General features: G+C 50.6%; 1 protein-coding gene across 2 annotated transcripts in view; it reads left to right on the top strand.

The window, feature by feature from the left end:
* LOC121477899 (neuroendocrine secretory protein 55) overlaps positions 1-19,457 on the top strand; it is a 60,863-nt gene that overhangs the window by 26,587 nt on the left and 14,819 nt on the right. The window lies entirely within an intron of this gene.

Below are 19,457 nucleotides of genomic sequence, written 5' to 3'. Positions count from 1 at the left end.
TGTGTATGTCTCTAATAAGTAAATAAAATCTTTTAAAAATGAATAAATAAAAGAAATAAAACTTTAGTTCCCTCGTAAAAAGTTTAGCTAGAACAGGTAGGATGGCCCTCTACCCCCCACCGCCTTTAAAGTGTCCTTTTCAAAATGGCACACCGTCCAGGAAATTTTCAGCCTATCTCTTGTCCTTTGGTAAATAATGAATAATTTCTGGATAGCCATGGCTGGGAGAATCTTTGCAGGAAGCAGGGGGTGAGTGGTGCATCTTCCCCACCCCAGTCAAGGGCTAGAAAAGAGATTCAGAGGTGGGCGGAGGTCCCTTTTCTACCAGGGAAACCCAAGGAGCCTTCGTGGAGGAGTTGGCATTGGAGACAATGTGGGAAGATACAACTAGATGAGGGAGTAGAATCTGGGTTGGAGGCTCAGTGCTTTCTGACAAGAGAAGGTTCTGGCTGAGGATGAATTCCTATTGTTTTTTTGCTTACAAGGGCATCCTTGGATTTTTCAGGGACCCTGAGGTTTCAGGGCAAGTTTTAGCTTCCTCTGCCTTCCGACCCTCTCCACTCTTCAGTGCTACAAACCCACAATGCACTAGGGTATGAAGAGCCTTCCCTGCCTAAGGATGGGACCCCCACCTTACCCCTCAGGACATGGAGCAGGTCACCTCTGCCACCTTTAGACCAAGTTTCCTTGGAGGGGCAGCTCGCTCTGGTGATGTGCGGGGCTAGGTTCCTTGGTTCCAAAAAGAACAGGCACCCTTCTGCCATCTTTCCACCCCCGTTCCCTCCCTCCCTGCAGTGGCTGTACAATCATGAGGTCATCCATTTGAGAAGGGCCTTCAAAGCCAGTCAAGGGAATCCATCCCTTTCCAACAAAACGCATCCTCCATACACCATTCCTAGATACTTTCCCCCCGTTTATAGTTGAAAAGCCAAACGGACTGAATAAAATGTATTAATTTCAGGCAGGAGCTTCCCCCATTCCGCTATTAAAATTCTTTTAAGTTAACAAAGTTTATTCCAACATTCCTGTCTTAAGCCCATAATCTTCTGGGGCTCCTTTAAAGCATTTCTTGCTCTTTCTTTTCTCCCCACACCTCCCAACTTATAGCCCTGAACCTTGGCCAAGGCAAGTGACCATGGTGGCCCCCCCGGGGATGTAACTCAGGATTTTGGGGGTGCTGGGGAACTGGACAGGTGGGCTGCCCCTATTTAGAACACCTTTTTGGGCCCAGTAGAGCTCCTTTCCCACCAGAGGTCAGCAGAGAGCTCAGAATGGCTTTGCCCGCTCGCAGGAAGTGGGATCACTTAGAATTCTCTAGATGGAATGTAGGAAACCCAACGGAAAAAAGCCCCACCTTTTAGGGACATCTTAGGTTGGGGTCTCCTTTTGTCCTGGGTCCCTAGAGAGATTAGTGTTGACACCAGTCCTGCCATTCTGGGCTTTGAGGGGGACGGGGGCGCTTTGGTCTGTTCACTGGGGTCTCTTTGCCAGTGTCCCCAGCCCCCCAACCCATACATACGCACAGACACCCCGTTTCCTTACAAGGGACCTCGCCCTCTAGAGTTCAGAGCCTTCCACAGGTGACCAAACTGCCCATGTGTTGCCCACAGGACTGGGAATCTGTGCCCCAGACTTTCCCTGGCCCCTTTCCCTTTATCTTCCAGAAGGTTGTCCTTATTGTTAAAATGACATTATAATATTACAGGAAATCCCCCTACCCCGCCCTCATCCTGCCATGATTTTACATCTCCTTATCTCCTGTTCTTCAGCCAGATGTATGGATGTTTCTAAAGAGGGTATTAACCTCGCCATACAAACCCTTCTGTGCTCGTGCCTCACCCGCCCCCCAGCACGCACGCACACACATGCACACGCACACACGCACAGACTCCCTTAGAGGTTTTCCATGTTTTCCACGGTGCCTACTACTTCTACTTGTGCTGTCCCCGCACCGGGTGGGGCAAGGACTGTGAATTCCCTTCCTTGGTTTTTCCTCGTCTGAACTCTAGAAATCCCAGAGTGCTTGTGAACCACCCACCGCCGCACCCCCCAAGTCAAAAACCATCTCCCCTTCACCAGTCCTTTGTTGTTGAAAGGGAAAGAGAAGGAAAGAAGGTGCAAAAGGAAGTAAAGACTTAAACACACAGATCAAATGGAAGTTTTTAAAAGAGAGAGAAAAGGCGCCTTGGCTAAATTTAGGTCTAAGCGGCAGCCGGGGTCCCTGTCCTCTGGGAGCTTACAGTTGAGAAGGGAGGAGGAAAGAGGATCGGGTTGCAAGTCAGGGCAGCAGCAGCAGGCGGAGGATGGAGGGCTGCCAGCGGCCAGTCCTGTAGGAGCCAGCACAGCTGAGGGGCCTCATCCTCCCCATCCCTCTGGGCCCTCAGGGTTGGATGTCGATGCCAGGAGCCCCCTGAGTGGGACAGGGGCAGGGGCGGGGGGTGGACTAGGAGGTGTGCATGGCAGGGACAGTGGCTCTTCATTCCCTGAGCTCTGACCACCGCCTCCTCTCTCACACAGTGGGCCCTTTCTGCATCCCCACATTCCTCTCCTGGTCCTACAATGATTGTTCAATTCCTGGAATCCTTTTTTTTTTTTTTTTTTTTTTGAAACTAATAACTAAGCCCCGTCTAGCACAACCTGATTTTCCAAGCTGCTTGCGCAGGCCTTACCCCCCACCCCACTCCGTGGTTTGGTTTTGCTTTAAGAAATCTGGCACCCAGTGGACCTTCTTTTTTTCCTTTAAAAAAAAAAAATCCAGTCTTCATGAGTTCTTTGATTCGATAATTACTCGAAGCAAAACAAAGCAAGTCCCAAAGTTAAAAGCAAAACACCCTGTACATTACGTATACATCTCAGATGTTGAGGAAATCCTTAGAAGTTTACAGGTTGGTGTCCTCGAGAATCTGGCTCCAGCCAGACCCAGTATAGGCATTGTTTTCTTTTCTGTTCCTTCCTTCCTCCCTTCCTTCCTTTCTTCTCCCCCCCCCCCTTTTTGGAAAAACAAGTTTTATTCTCCTGGGTATGTTCATTAGAGAGGGGAGACATTCTATTCAGTGAGGAAGAATGGGGGGCAGGGTTCTGCAGGAGGAGACACAAGATTGATTGCCCTGTGCTGGGGGGTCGACAGTGACCATCACGCCCAGATGCAAATCTCTCAGGCTATGACAAGGAACAACACGCTAGAGCAGACCTTCAGCTTCCTGGAGTTAGTGGGGAAAATATTTCGTCAGCGGCCTCTCTGTCCTGCCTTTATTCATTAACTCAAGTGAAAGAAAAAAAAAGAAAGAAAGAAAGAAAAAAAAAATCAAAGTCTTGTCCTAATTTGTTGTGGTGGGACCCCAGTCTCCCAAGTTTTTGCCCTTTTTGTTTTGTTTGTTTGTTTGTTTTAAAAAAGCACAGCCCACAGAGGCATAAGGGGTTTGCTCTCAAGGCTTAGCTTCTCTCCACCAGGAAAAGTTCACACCAAGTGCCAAGAGTTAGAAATGTGTCACTAATTGATTTGACCTAAATTTGTATTGCTTTGAGACTTAGCAAATGGTCAATTAGGGGCCAGTGGGGGGAGGCGGGAGGGGGAAGCAACAATTGCTGTTCTGATGGCCAAGAAAAGGGACCAGCCACAAAATAAGTTCATAAAATGGGCCTTCTCTGATGTTTAGAAATCACTGGGGGGTGAAGGGGGTCATGGTGGTTCTTCAGAGCAAGAGAAGGGTGGCTGGGAAGCGTTTAATGGGAATCTAGCATAAAACGACACGCCTGGCCCAGCAAAGTCTCCGTCCCAAATGAAAACAGTTGTCACAAATTAATTTTTCAAATTCTTGACTATTGGCAGATCCGAGGTTGACCTCATACGCAGCATCATGTCCAACTTGGCAAAGAGCATGGAATATTGCCCGGCCCTTGGTAGATGTGTACCCATTCTCCCTCCCTGATAAGTCATCTCCCAAAGTGGGGGTCCAGTCGAATGCTGAAACGGCTTTGTTTCCTTTTTGCCTCCCTAGTAGCATCTCTTAGCTTGCGTTAGCCGCCGCCCGTGTGTCTGCCAAGCCGCTCCGAAGGATGCAATGCTTGCCGGGTCGGTGAGTTTGCCTTCTCTTGGGCATTTTCATTCCTTCATTCATTCATTGACTTGTTCAGTGGACATGCGTGGTGCCCCACATGTGCCCTTCCCCACGGGGAAGACGGAGGTGTAAGACTTGCGACTCCCTTTGATGGTCCTACCGTCAGAAGGAACCCAGGAGGTCAGTGCTGAGAGGACAGTGGAGGGACGGTCAGAGAACTGCTGTCAGAAACCCCCCAGCGCCCCCCGGGCCGGGGCCGCGGAGCAAACCCGGCCAGCGCAGGTCACAGGACTGCGCCCTGACCTTTAACCACAGGGAACCCGCCTGAGCTGCTTTTGGTCTAAACAAACAGTGGTGTCTCCACGTAGGGCAGGTACCCTGTCGCCTGAGGCTGGAACTGTGTACCCAGGGGTCGGGGTCAAGCCCTCTGCGGGCCTCTCTCCCGGGGGAGGGACGTGCCCCCAGGTCACTGGAGGTCACTGGAGGTCACCGGCTGGGCTGCCCGCCAGGCCCCTAGCTAGCCGCCCCCTCCCCTGCTCTGTGTGCCCCGGGCCTCCTGGACCTTCTAGACCTGGAAACTCTGCAAGGGGATGGGCCCAAATTCTCCCCCCCCCCAACCTGAGGATCTGCTTTGGGATTCCTGTGCCGGGGCGGGAGGGGAACGTGCTCATAATTTGCCGCCCGAGGTCCTGATGGGCCGTGGAGTGCTTTCATTTTAGCTCCTCAGCTGCCCTCCATCTTAGTTCCAAGCCTCCATCTTAGGCCCTAGCCGCCCTCCATCTTGGGCCCTGAGCTGCCCTCCATCTTAGTTCCAAGCCTCCATCTTAGGCCCTAGCCGCCCTCCATCTTGGGCCCTGAGCCGCCCTCCATCTTGGGCCCTGAGCTGCCTTCCATCTTAGTTCCAAGCCTCCATCTTAGGCCCTAGCTGCCCTCCATCTTGGGCCCTGAGCTGCCCTCCATCTTGGGCCCTGAGCTGCCCTCCATCTTGGGCCCTCAGCCTTTCTCCTGCTCTCTGAGGCAAGTAGGGGTTTTCTGCATTCAAGTAGCGCGGTTAGTTCCCAGTCATTGTGGAAAGAACCCACATCCTTAAATTCCAGAATTGATTTCCAACTTCCGTTTCTCAGAACTACTCTAAGCCTCAGCGTGGAGGGGCATGGTGCTACCTGTAGGCCTCCCGTAAGGCTCAGGGCCTCCGTGATCTCTATAAAAGACGGTTTTTTAACGTGCGAGTGTCTACAGACCGGGACTGTGCTTTGGCTCAGGGCAGGCACGCACAGACGGTTGGCCGTGACCCCGTGACCTCTGCCCCCAGAGAGCCCCGCGGCCCGTGGAGGGGCCGAGACTGGTCTCAGGGCGCGAGGCGGCTCAGAAAAGTCAGTCGCCCAGGTTCCCTTGAAAGCATCCTTCGTGACATGCGTTAGTCCGGGTGGCGCCGTGTCCCAGGCTGCTCTGTCCCCCAGCGGCGTGTCCAGGACAGTAACCAAGCCGGGTCGGCCCGAAGAAAAGCGATGGGCAGAGGCGAGGGCATCAGGCCGGAGACGCCGCAGGCAGCTGGTCCCCCTGCTGGGGTGCGAGGCCTGGAGGTCGGGGACAGGGATGCCGTGTGGCTCCTGCGCCCTCCCAGACGAGCCCCTGGCAAATCTGAGAAATGGAGACCTGACCCGGGGCCTCCATACCTCCCTGCAGGTGGCTGTGTTCGGTTCAGTTAATCCCATTAGCTGGCAGAGGCTTACAGGGCTACCCTTAAGGGAAATTTGCATTTTAATAAAGAGCTCTGTGAGGCTACAAAAAAAAAAGAAAAAAGAAAAAAGCAGAGTCACATTTTTAATGGTGGAGGCCTTAGAGGTAAAAATGTAACTGGAGGCACGGGGAAGGATGAGGAGGGGGCCCTTGGGCAGTGGACTTCCCTCCCCATTCCTTGTCCTGGGCATTACCCCCATTCTCCCCGTACCCCCACCCCCTCCACGCAATGCAGTGAATTCATGGAATTGGCTTTTTTCCCTTGTGACCCTGCAGGACTTGAGGGTTCCACCCACCCCCCCAGTCCACCCCCAGCTCTCCAGGTGCTACCAGGGCGCCTTACTGGCTTCCGCTTGGCAGTGGGGGGCCGGGGGTGGGCATCCGAGTGGCCGAGTCAGGTCCAGATCGAAGCCTTTAGGTGCCTGACTCATTCCAGCTCAGGTCGATAATAACAAGCCCCATGTTTTCCTCTAGCATCCTCTGCTATGACACACAGAGCAGTCAGGAAATAAAAGGCTCCAGTACTATATGGTGGCTTTGCTTTCTTTAAAAAAAAAAAAAGAGAGAAAAAAGGAAAAAAAATCCTGTCGGGGGTGGTTAGAGAGAGGGAGCAAGGAGGCAGGAGACCAGGCCGGCAAATAATCCCGCAGCAAAAACACTCTTGTTGCCCGGATGTTACATAAACAGCCCCCCAACTGTCCTGCGTTGCAGCCTCAGGAAAAACTGGTGCTTAGTGACACTTGGGTTGATTTCACACCTTAGCTTCCAGTTACTCAGAGGTGCATTAACAACTAATGATTCAATTGAGGGAGGCCTGGATTGCCATTTTGACTTGCTAGATATTAGCATACCCTCATAGAAACCCGGAAGCCTGCCAATTAAGCTCCCCAGTGTAACTCAAAAGGGGCCTTTCCAAGATGTGTGATCTTTAGGAAAAGGAAATTAAGCTAATTTTGAAAGCTCCTGACATACGAGTTTCCTTAAAATGTAAGTCGTTGAAGGCTAGGATGAATATTATGATTTCCTCCCATAATATGTATTTGAACATATGTCATAGATTCCAGCGGCAGAGCTCAGAGCTACCCGGGGCCCTGGGTTCTCTCTCTCTCTCTCTCTCCTCTTCTTTCCTTCCACGTTTTTTCCCCCTTTCCTGCCTTTTGTTTTTCTGCAACGTTGATGGGCGCCCCACCTGCGAGGCTCTTTGCAGAAAGTTCTGCGATGGCCAGCAGGATTAACGTGACGTTTTCACAAAACCCAGAAGGGACGCCATTGCCAGGACTAGAGCCCTAAATGCTGCAGCGTCCATGACAGGCAGGAGTGTCACCCAGTGGCTCGGTCGCGCTCGGCTGGGAGGAGGAGGGCATTTAATTATGCGTGTAAGTTATAGCTTTATTTCGAACACAAACACGCAGGCCGCCGCTGATATTAAACACACAGTCACGCTTTCCCGGGGAGCGTGAAAGGCATCCGGATTTTATCTTCCCAGATCCAGAACCTATTGGCTTCCTCCAAGCAGCATCCCCCTGCCCCTCTGCTCAGTCACCAGAGGCGGGGGGACCGGCCCCCCGGGGTGGCTGAATGGTGCACCCTGACAATGGCTGGTAACGAGGGGCCGCCGCCACCGCTCCCGCCCGCTAAGATGGCTTCGCCGGCACCTTGCCGCAGAGAGAGGCCGCTCGAAACATCGATTTCCGCCCCCCCCCACCCTCCCAAGGTTAGGCTTGTGCTTAGAACTCTCGGCTTCGAGCTAAAATTTCCATCCCCAAAGGGCCTGATTTCAGGCGGAGAAAGGACCACTTTAGCAAATGAGAGAAGAGGAACGAGAGGGTCATTTCAACTGCAGCAAAAATCAGCCATGCCATTTCCCTGACAGCACTTTAATTATGATGAAAGAACAAGATGTTTTTTGGTTTTTACAGAGGAGGCTTGTGGCGGGGGAAGGGAAGGGACCTGAGGACTGCAGAGCGGGAGTGCAGAGCGCCTGTCACCCGCGTGATGGATACACTGGGGGGGGGGGGGGCTGCGGGCAGACAAGAGGCAGCAGCCTGGGGTCCCGGCCTGGCTCGGTGGGTCCCGCCTTGCTGTTTGTCGTTTGTTGCAGGGGTGAGGAGTGAATAGGAAGGGCCTACAGGACAGAAGTCGGCAAGCTGCAGGGTGTTGGCCTCTCTCTTCCCTTCTGTGGGGGGTGAGCTGGGCTTTCACCCCAGGAGGAGGAGGCCAGCCTGTGTTCGGCTCCACCAGCGCTGGAAGCGGTGCTGGAGGGCTTTTGAGTGGTCACACACACCCCATCGTTGGACATGAAGTTTTTCCTAAAGTCAGGTGCAGGCTCCACATGGCCGTTCAGGGGCCTTGGAGCTGCAGGGAGAGCCAGGGCCTGATGCTCCGAGGGGCAGGGAAGGGAGTTAGGAAGGCAGGTGTCGATAGGCTGGGTTCAGTGCCCGCAAGGCAAGCATCGGGGACAGAGCCCTGGTTCCCCCTTCCATCCTCTCGGCTCGTCTGTAATCCCTGGCCCCACCCGAGGCACTGGGCCCACGGGGCTGGCAGCGTTTAGAGAGAAATGTAAAAGTGAATGCCGGCCTCTCGTAGCTGGAAAGGGCCGTAGCTGCTGGGACTAGGAATGTGAGCAAGAGAGTAGCAGAAGGCGTCCAGGTTGGCTGTGGGGTCCCCAGGGATGAGGGGAGCAGAGGGAAAACACACAGACATAGAAGGTGCATTATTTCCTGCTACCTTTCACCTCCCCGCTCTGTGTTAGGGCTCTTTCATGCCGCAAAACGCACGGTGTAGGCTGCGTCCAGAGCCCCCAGCGCGGAATCGCACAGAGCAGGAGACATGATTTGAACCTGCTCATCTCGGCTGCTTTTGTGTAACTGAATTACACAATGTCTCTGTTAAAAGTGATGTCGCCGCCGCCGCCGCCGCCACTGCCACTGCCGCCGCGGCTGCCGCGCGCCTCGGCCTTGAATTAAACACCGGTGGGCATTATGTCCCTCCAAGGAGGCCCTCTCTGCAGCAACTTCCCCCAAACAATTTGTGATTTTTCTGGGGCTCCTTATTGCCCTCGCTAAATTGGCGAGCTGCTAGAGACACTTCTAATTTTGACAATTATTAACGGGCAGCGGATAATGAAACAGCGGGGACTTGGGGCTTTGTGGTAGATGAATTATGGACATTTACCAGTAAAACCACTTTATTTCTCGCACTTAACAAGAGGATTAACAAGCAGAATGCCACATCTGTAGACTCGTAGAGGAGGGGGCAGCGGTCGGTACTGCAGGCTGGGCTGAGATGCCTCCTTCCCTGGAACCGCTGCAGTCTCCCCGTCTGAGCCAAGCCGAGATGCAAATTCTTGCTCTGTCTAGATACTCGGGGATTCTGTGTGCTACGGAGATGGAGGCACCATGATCGGGCTGATTTCAGTGGACTAGTTGAGGGGAAAACATTAGAAAAAGATGTTCAAACCCATTCCCCTCCCTCTTTGCTTGGAGAATAATATCAGGAGCTGGCAGTTCGGTCTGCAAAGAGAAACGTTCGAGGACAGCATCTTGACTTACAGCCCTCAGGGTACTTCGATATTTTATTTTATAGTGATTTTATAGTTTGGAGGAACAGAAAAGCAGACAAGATACAGAAGCCGGCAGAGTGGGAGACGGGGGGCGGTCAAGGCGAGCCCACTCGAGGATACTGCGCCTTTCCGATGTCAGAATAAGGACAGTGAGGATTTCGTCCCCTCTTTGAGAGAAATAGGCACTTCGAAAAGGGGAAAATAGCTCGTTCTTTGAGAAACACGGTGAGGCGATCGGTTAATATCGGGCGGCGGTGGTCATCATGCTGCCCGGAGAAGTGGTCTCATTTTTCATGTCAGAATCAGAATTAATATTGGTTGAGATTAGATGGCTTCTTAATTTAGACCATTTACATTTTATTCAGTGCTGAAAAGGAGGGCCCGGGCCACTTTTCTGGCAGCGGCAACGCCAAGTAAATAGGAACAGTATAACCTTTAAAAAAAAAAAAAAAAAAACCATTCTCTCTGCGGTGGCTTTGTTCTGGCAAATTTGGAGTCATTTAGCACGATCTGGAAACTCGGATTTTTCATTGCGAGAAAAATGTAATGCTGTCCACTCTCCTACGGCGTCTTCGCGCCCACAAATTTCCTGCTCTGGTGACCTTCTTGACTTGAGTTTTTTTGTCTTCTTCCCACCGAAGCTTCCAATCAATTTGGTCAAAAATGCAATCGTGAAAGAGCATCTGGTTGTTTTGTCTACAGCCAGCCAGTTTGCCCGAACACTTGAGAGGAACATCCGGCCACCTACCCTGACATCACCCCAACACAACCCCAATGCCGTAGATAAACTTATTTTTTGGAACCAGAGGGAACAGACCTAGGAGCCAGGCTGCGCTCCGAGGGCCGAGGAAGGGAGGGCACGAGTGTCTCGCTTTCTCTGCAGCGGCCATCGGAAGGCTGCGGAGGGGCGGCGGGGACCAAGTGGCAAGGCGGTCCCTACAGGCAGGCGCAGGGAGGCAGAACGATGCCAAGAGACAGCTTTACGACTTCGCTCTCGGCAACATCCTTATCAAGGTCGAGATTTGTCTGGTGTCTGCAGCCATCTTAGAATTTAGAGGAAGCTAAAACCTAAAGCCACCTGCCCCGGTCCCACCAGTCAACACTAAGGATGAGAGATGCAGCTTTTATAGAAAAAGAAAGAAAAAAAAAAGTCCACGGTTCATTTTCTCAAAAAAGCTGGCCCCCCATCCCCTTTATCGCAAAGTCATCACAACTAGAGCTAGATCATCTATCTTTTCTCTCTTTTTTCTTTCTTTCTCGCGTGGATAGCCAGTTTCAACTGTCTGGGCTACATTTTGTCCTGATCTTTCAGTGCGGTGAGCAGCCAGGCAGGTGGAGGAGGAAGGGGCTGAGGAGAGGCAGGGAAGGGCACTGGCGCCCCCGGCGTACTCCAGCCTCCTACCCTTCGTTCCTGTTTGCAGACAGCTCAGCCCAACGCAGCCCGTTGGTATTACCCCCAGATGCTGTCTCTACCGGGTCTTACTTTCCCTCCGGGCCACAGGGAGTGCAGAGCCCAGATGTGCTCAGACCTCCAAACCCACCCAGCCTCGATCCTTTATTTTTATGTTACAGTTACAGAACCTGGAAAACGTCTTTGCAGCAGTTGACCACAATACCGAGAATTTCGGGAGAGAGAGGTCAAGAATTGATGACTTAGATTTATTAGTAGCCCCATTAGGCAGACCTCAGAATTCTAATAATGGGTCTCGGCCAGACAAATCAGTGTCACATTCCTAAAAGGAAGAGAGTGACAGCTGGGTGATTTCACAGAATTGCCAGGTATTGGGAAGAAGGTTAAGCAAAGGTTCCATTATGATAAATCAGAACGATCTTTTTTTTTTTTTTTTTTTGTCTGTTTCCCTGGGGTTTGTGGGCCGCTGGTCGCTTTTTAAAAATTTTTTCTTTGCAGAATGTGCTGTTGTGCTCTACACGCTTTAGAAATGACACGTGTACTTTTCTTCCCAAATCCCCCCTGCCTTTGGCATCCATTTTAGAAACTAGATGTTTGTCGCAGAATTCTCTCCTTCGCCTCGGGTCCTGCCTGCCTTCTCCTTTTTCCAGAGTCCCCCTCGCTGCTATCCGTAGCTTCAGTCAATCTGTCAGATAGATAGCTATGCCAGGTTGAAGAAAACACGTTTACTTAACACATTTAAGAATGTGCAAGGGAAATGAAATATCAAGGTATTTTATATTGAAGATTCAAGCATTAAGTGTCCTTGGGGATCACACTAGTTAGTCAACAGTTTGGTTTTTTTTCCACATTTTGCATTCAGCCAACTCATGGCAGCTCATTGAAATGATATATTTAGAGTACTCCTTGACTTAATTAACAGAAAACCATCTAAGAAACTCACTTTTAAGGCACAGAGTGGTTTTAAAATTATCCTGCTCTGGGGCGCCCCCCTGAGGCATGGGTTAATAACCTCATGGTAGGAATTTGGGGTCAGGGTTTCCTAGACTTGTGGGGATGCTTTCAATGGCAGTGAGTAAATGGAATATCCATTTTAACTTGAAGATTAGGTGTCTTTGGGTTCCAACTAAGTTCTAGATCAACTTCCTTTGAAAGGTTCCTTCACAGCTCTGCTTTTGGAAGCAGCTCTGGGGATCCAGTTATTAAAGAAATACTGGTACTCAGAAGGCAGAGATTAAGAATGAGAATCTTTTAAGAAGCAGAGAAAACTAACATGGCTTTAAGTTGGTCAACATCTTCAGCCATCTTCATCTTAGCGAGAAGCAGTCTTGAACCAGTCTCCAAAGTGGGAGACGTGGCAGCATTTGGAGCTGGTCTTCTATCCATCAGCCATGTGGCGCCATCTTGCCAGAAGACGGGGGACCTGGGGCCTTTGTAGTCAGTGGGAAGGACCAAGGAAAGCCTGTCCAGGATCCATCTTGGCTTGACAAAACACAGCCCAGCCTTCTTCCTTCTCTCTCTAGACCAGGACACCCTGTGGGCATAATCCAGCTTGCCCCGGCCAGACTGACATTTTAGAGTTGCCCTCTTCCCAGTGTGCTGACATCACCCCAGAATTCCCAAGGTTTGGTCTAGAGCCTCACTTGGCTTCTTTCATTGCTTCCAAGTTCCCATGAAAATCAGCTGCCTTCATGGGTGACTGCTGCTTTCTCACCCCAGAGAGGACCACGGGACTCAGTGAAGCCATTGTCCTATGGCACCCCCACTCCCAAGGTGTTCATGTCTTACATACGCAAAGGGCCAGTTTTCTAGAGATCTTGTATCTTGGTGTTAGGTCACGGCAACCCTGTGATAAAAATAGGTATAATTAGTATGTTACAGATTAGACTCTGCGTTTCTAGCTTTGTGCCACTTCCTCTAATAATACCAATTTTGGTGACACATTTCCTAGAATCCCGGGCTCGCTTCAATTGCTAAAATCCTCCAAGAAGTGATTATAGGACAGACCTGTTTGCTCTAAAACCGGGAAGGGTTTGGTCCTAATCAGTTCTCTCCGCTCCCACCTTTGCGTTTCCCCCACCTTCCAAGGTCTGCCTGGATTTCTTGTTTTACCTTCAGGGAGCAGTGCTTCCATTGTGCCCCCCCCCCCCCCCGCAGCTCCCCCAGGCTGGCGTTTTTTGTTGACGGCTGAGCACACATGGTCTTCTGTGTCTGTGGCAAAAGGCACTTGCTTTCCTGGCTGGCTCCAGAGTCCCCACCAATTAATTGGGGGGAAAATTTGAGTGGGGCATTGCAACTCCAGCCAAGCTGGGCATACATCAAGTACACCTGTCACTCGAGCCCGTGTCCAAAATTCAGCCCTACGGGTCACAGCTGTGGCATTATTTCAGCATGAGCAACTCAGTATTTAATGTTCCTTAGAAAAATAAATCATTCCAAGCTGCTACTGCTCACCTATTAACCCTTAGAGGAGGATTTCAGAGAAGGAGGGGTGGTGTAATCCATAATTTGCCTGGCTCCTAGGGATAGCTCATCCTTTCCGGTGTTGTCTCTCCCGGGGCCGCTTCTTACCTAGTGGAGAGCTGGGGCAGCAGAAACCAAATCCTCTGCTCGGCTGCAGCCACCGCCTTGGAGCAGGGGAAAGTGAGGCTTGCATTTCATTGATGTCTTTACCTGCCTTAGAACAGGTACTGCTTTCTGCAGGTCTGCAGCTTTGGTCTCTTCCCTCTTCCCTGGGTTGCCACGTTAGCCTGCCATCATTGGCAAGTCATAATTTACAATTAAGTGCTAGGACGGGGCGGGTGGGGTGAGATGGGGGGGGAGCTCATCGTTAATCAGGTCTCCTCATTTTATGTAAATGGCCCCCAAAAGCAACACACATTTTTAATTTGTCCTCCCAATCGCTGGGCCCTTCTGTCACCTGGGTCTTAATAAATGAATTGACCATCTGCAATTAATCCGCAAAGTGCAGCTCGTTTGAAAGCCGAGTTGTCTGCCTTCTGAAAGAAATTGGCTATATTTAGGTTTAAGGCAACCCTGCTTTGTGTTCTTTGTAAAGTCAGCGACATTCTTTCCATTTTTTCAGTGTAATTAGCACAAAAGGAGCCGTAATCTGAGAAGGTAGTAGAGACTAAGGCAACCGATGGGCAGGAATGTTCAGGAAAGCGGCAGAGGCCGCCTTCCCAGTGCTGGGCGGGCGTGCAGAGACCCCGAGACGCGGCTGTGGCTAGGGCTGAGGTCTGGAGCTCATGGAAACATCTCCTTTTCATCTGATCCCCAGACCGGTTGCAACTGCTTGGTGCTTTGGCTGAGTGATTTTTCTCGTCCTAACTTCCGAGGTCAGCAGAGACCTCAGGAAGCCAGAGTGCCAGCGGGGCTCTGCTGATGTCCAGTGGGCTCCTGACGGGCAGGCCGGCCACAGTTGTGCACCCTGCTGACCCCGTAACCTGAGGGAAGGGAGCCGGGGGGGCCCAGCCTCGGGCCTCCCAGCAAACCCTGAATTACACCGAATGGTGGCTGAGTGAAGTTTGTGGGGGGCGGGGGGGACAGCCAGAAGGAGGCGGCTTTCCCCATGTGGGGGCCATGCTGTTGGCGGCCGGATGGTTTGTTCCCCCCTCCAAACAAAAACCCAGGGAAATAGGTGGAGCCACACTATAATTACACATTTTTCTATTTCAGTCTAAACGTGTGTGGGCAAACACAAAAAGATGAAAAGGTAGATCCATGTCTAGATGAAGAAGGCATGTGACTAATTATGTCACATGAATTGCTTCATTCAGGGTTTACCAACAGCAGATGGAAATGGGACGAGGGGAGGGGGCTCCAGCCAGGAGGGCAGAGGACACCCCAGCCTCGCCTGCCAGCATGTCAGTGATGGCAAAAGGGGGGCTAGTAACTAACTGCAGGGCCACTTGAAAATGATCACCTGCATTTAGTTGGTAGGGAAATGAAGTAAAACCCAGGACGTAAAACTTGAATCTAGAAATTGTTGCATTTGCGAATGTTATATACACAAAGCAGCATTTAGTGAAAGGAAATTTATTACCTGATTAATCCGGAGCGTTTAACTCTCTAAACTCTTAATTAAAGGGGGCTAAATTTGAAGAATTGAATGCGATGGGGAAAAAAAACTAAAATCTTTAAAATCAGAGCAATTAGAGGGGCCTCCTTAATCTGAGGAGGTCTGATTAGGACTTCAGCGCTGTATCGATCGCGCCAACTTGCTTTTTGTTTATATTTTTCCTGTTACGCTGTTCCTTGTTTAGTGAGATGTCGGATCAAAATGCCATTTAAATAAGACACCCTGTAAATGAAAATAGAAGTTAGCCGGCCCTCCCTCCACCACTCCCCATCCTGGATGAGTTTCCGTCCTCAAGGCCAACTTAAAAGTTCTAAGCAACAGGTTTTGCCATTACCTTAGCCCTCATGAAAAGACTTTCCCCCAAGGGGAGTTAAAAATATTTTAAGTTGAGGAAAATTAATTTTCCTGCTCAAGGGCAGTAACACTCGTACAGCTTTTTTTTTTTTTTTTCAAACCCAATTATGATCTCCAGTTAGTGGGTCCATGGATCGGTTATGTTTGATGTCATTGTGCCCCTAATCCAAAGGGTCTGTCCATCTAGAATCTTCAGTCAAGGTTAACATGTGTATCATATTATTTAGGTTTAAGCTTTAAAAGGAACAGAGTAAAGCACATAGTCTCTCTTGGATGGTTTCCCCCTTTTAAGGTAGATGGTGGCTGGCTTTGTTAAAGGTTTACTCCCACCCACTCTGGGGGCTCTTGGGGGTTTGGTGAGAAAGGTAAGGAAGGCGCTCATGGCCCCAGACACAAGGCATCTGTGGAGACCAGAAAGCTCCCTTCATAAATGGGGCCCACTCATCAGAGTCAAGAAAGATCAGTAAAGAGGCAAAAAGTCTCAGTCACCCTCATATTTGTGCACCATCATTTTCAAGTAGATGCTTCAATGGCATCTCAAAGCACTGGCTCTTGAGCCAGTGCTCAAGAAATTGGGTCCAAACACATGGACCATTGTGCTCCCACATTCTGTTTGGATCAGCTGTGTTTTGAATTTGAAACAAATTGTTTTGAAATTAGTTGATGGCAATGAAATAGGGACTTTTCACATGGCATGTAGTTAATTCTTTGAGTTCAGATCTTCTGAAATGAAGTTTTACTGACTTAAACATTGCGTTTAGTTTGGAATGCAAGTTTAGAAGTACTTTGCGATTGAAGTTACTAACTAGGGAATATGACAAGAAAAAAATGCCTTGGGTGATCACCAGGTTAGATTTTAAGAACTCTGTGGTCCTAAGTAATAGGACCTCCTTACCAGGGATTTACTGGGTCTTAGTTCTTACTCTCATCATCTACATAGCACAGGTTTCAGGTCACGTTCATTTGCAACCATTTTAGTCCTTCTATCTAAATAAAGTACAGAATGTGCTTTAAAGACTGAAAACACTGTGGAAGCACTGAATACTATTAAAATCTTACAGCTGAGGTTTCCGTTTCAGTGGAAACCTATTTATTGTTTCCGAGGCTGTTAAAATATTACTATATTTTCTCTGGGCTCTTTCCATGACCCCAACGGATGAAAAGCCAGTAAGAACACCCTTGTCCAAAAACTCAATTACATCATTAAGTGTAACAATATTTTCAAGATTCCAAGCTATAGCGAGTCTATTGCTTCTAAAAGCAGACTAGGCCTTCTTACCCAGGCAGGAAGATGCAAAAGAGCCAAGGAACACATCCATCCCTAAATACGAAGCTCGCAAGACCACAAAATTCAAACCGAGACTTGTGAATTCATTGTCGCAAAATGTCGTGTTGGGAAGATCTCTTGCTAGGCCATCCCTCTGGGTAGTGTGCGGCTCTGCTTAATCCAAGGCGTATCATGAGGGGACCTAGTGTTTTAGGTTAAGGGTGTGCTATCCCAAGTTGCTGGCTTTGGCCAGGAAGCAGGTCACCTGAGCCAGGGACCTGTGCCCTCCCCTAGACATTTTATCCTCAGGACATTCCGGCCCTTTGCCCCTTTCTGGAGCCTTTAGTTTTCCACAACTTCCATCTCTCCCAGAGCCAAATGAGAGGCCCCTTCCATTAAAAAACTCTAGCTGAACTGTTCCAAGAATTATGCTAATGGATTGCTGTACTTTCAAAGCGTAAGCCAGGTACTTAAAATGGCAGCGACCTATTAGAATAAATTACTAATTCATATGAAAAGGTCACGCATGGTGGCCTCCAAATGTGAAAACCTTTTTTTAAAAAAATTAAAGCTTTTAAGGCCTGGGTAGGTCAAATGCTAGACCGAAAACTCTAGACGGTGTCGGCTCACCACGCCAATTAAGTAAAATCTCGTCTTTCAGTTTGTGTCGGGTGAAAACAGAAAGCCGAACAGACCACAAACGAGCTTGTGTTCCAGGGTGCTCGGTGTCATTTGCTTACCTGTAAACCCTTGATTCCACCTGCTGTCATTTATTTACAAAGTAAATGCTTTATTTGTCCATCAGTGGTCATAATGACATATAGGTGAAACCTACACTAAGACAAAACAAAGACCTCTGGAGGATGGCCTGCTGGGTTAGAGGCTGAAATGAATGAAGTCTGACCTTGCTCGATACATTTCCGGGACAATGGTCCCAATTGTACCTTGCCTGGAATATGTTTCTGAGTGTGACATGGGACGGGTTCGTCCCTTTGAAAGTTTAGGTGTGATGTTTATCTAGAAGGGGGGGTAGACGGTAACCCACCTCAAGGTTTTCCAAATAAGGAGACTGGGCATTAGGTTCACTGTAGTAAGGTGTAGCTACTGGCATAAGTATCATTGGTTACTATTTACCTTGTTCCTCTTAAATACAGTATATTTGTGTTTTGCCACATTAGGAGCAGGAAGGAAGATGCTTTTGTACAAATGGAGCGTAACAAATTTCTGGCCTGTTCCTCCTCCTTATAAATCTTTGCCAATTTTTAAAAATCCACAGTCAGTTAATCAGATTCAACCAAGAAGTTTTTATTTAATATAGGAAGATAGAAAACGTGGGCCCTGTCTTCAACTAGTGTCTAATCTAGTCGGTGAATGACTGTGAGTCACGATCTCTCAGAAGAGCCACAGAATAGTTGCTCCGAAGGCCTTGCTGTGGAGGTGGCTTTCAGGCCCCTTTGGGTCCACGGGTTCACTACTTTTACCCGCTCTGGTTTAGGTAAAGAAAAAAAAAAAAGCGTCAACCTGGAACAGCAGTTCTTTTGAGCTCTTTTCAAAAGAAGGTATATTTTTGTGTGGAAGAGAGGCCAGATGTGTGTGATAGAGACCTGGTGAAGTTTGCGCGTGAGGAGGGGAAGGCAAGCACAGCAACCGGTGGCTGGCGGCTGGCGGAGAGCTTCGGAGGCCCTCCCGAGGCCGCTGCTGAGGGTTATGAGGGTCTGGCCTGCGGCTTCTGCTTCCTGTGCTTAACTCCAAGTGTTCTTTTAGTGACTTTGAATTGCCCTGTTGTCTCCCGGATCCATAAAAAAGAGGCCTTGTAGAACAGGGATGGAGGTGTACCTGATGGGGCCAAGAAAAATAATAGGTGACATCTTCATCTGTCACAGCTTCTCTTACTTTTGGGAAAGGGGATTTCAGTAGTGCCGTTGAACGGTTACTAGTGTCTTTCCGTGTCCAAAGAAAACTTAGGAACTGTTGGCGACAGTTGGCTCGAGGCGTCCGGCGGGATCAGTCACCCCTGGCCCCTAGCTCTGTTAGGTGTGTTTCCATTTACAGGTGGGCTTCCTTCCTCACTTTAACCGGAGGCTCCGGGAAGTCTGTTAAGTCAACGAAGGTCAAGGGTGGGAGAGAGTTCACGACCACCTTGTCTAGGTGGTGGTACCCGCCCACCCATCAAAGGCAGTCGCGGTGTCTTAGCGGTGTCTTAGCCTGCTCACCTGCGCTCACCTGGGCACAAGGTGAGCCGCATGCACCACCTTTATTGATTGAATGAATGAATGAATGAATGAACGAGCTGCACCCAAGCAGACACCCGTGCAAGTGACTCACGCGGGGGCTCCGCGCGTGGGGAGCAGAGCAGCGTCCTTGTTGCAGAACTTCAGTGTCGCTGCTCCGCACCCCGCGTGCTGTGCGTGTGCCTGGTGCCGGGCCACACTTTTATAAAGTTTGTAAACGACGCTCACACTAATTCGTGTTCCGTAAACTACTTTTCCCCTCTGTTGCAGAGCTCCCCAGCCGGGCCGCGGAGAAGCAGGCGTCCCGTCCCGCCCGGGGAAGCCGCCGCGGGCCCCGAGGGTGCAGCCGGGAGCCCGCCGCCCGGAGCCCGCCGCCTGCACCGTGCACCCTGCGCCCTGCACCGTGCACCCTGCGCCCTGCACCCTGCACCCTGCACCGCGGGCGCACCGCCCGCCGCCGGCCTCTGCAGCGGCGCCTCCCGCCAGGACAGCTGAGCACCCTCCGCGGGCGTCGCGATTCTTAGTGTCTCCGACACCCAGCTCCGCGGAGGGGCGGGCGGGCGGGCGGGCGCGCGCCGCGGGGAAGGGGCGGGGTGGGCGGCGGTCCCCGCGTGCGCCGGCCGGGAGCTGGAGGTAAGGAGGCGCGCGGCAGGGGCGAGCGCCGCCGTCGCACACTTTGCACGCCGCCCAGGGCTACACCACTCACCGAAAATTGGGAGGCAGGTCCGGGAGGCGGGGTCCGGCGCCCACCGC

Source organism: Vulpes lagopus, chromosome 18 (genome assembly GCF_018345385.1).
Source record: "Vulpes lagopus strain Blue_001 chromosome 18, ASM1834538v1, whole genome shotgun sequence".
In the NCBI taxonomy this organism is placed as follows: Eukaryota; Metazoa; Chordata; class Mammalia; order Carnivora; family Canidae; genus Vulpes; species Vulpes lagopus.
This window is presented reverse-complemented; position numbering and strand designations above follow the sequence as displayed.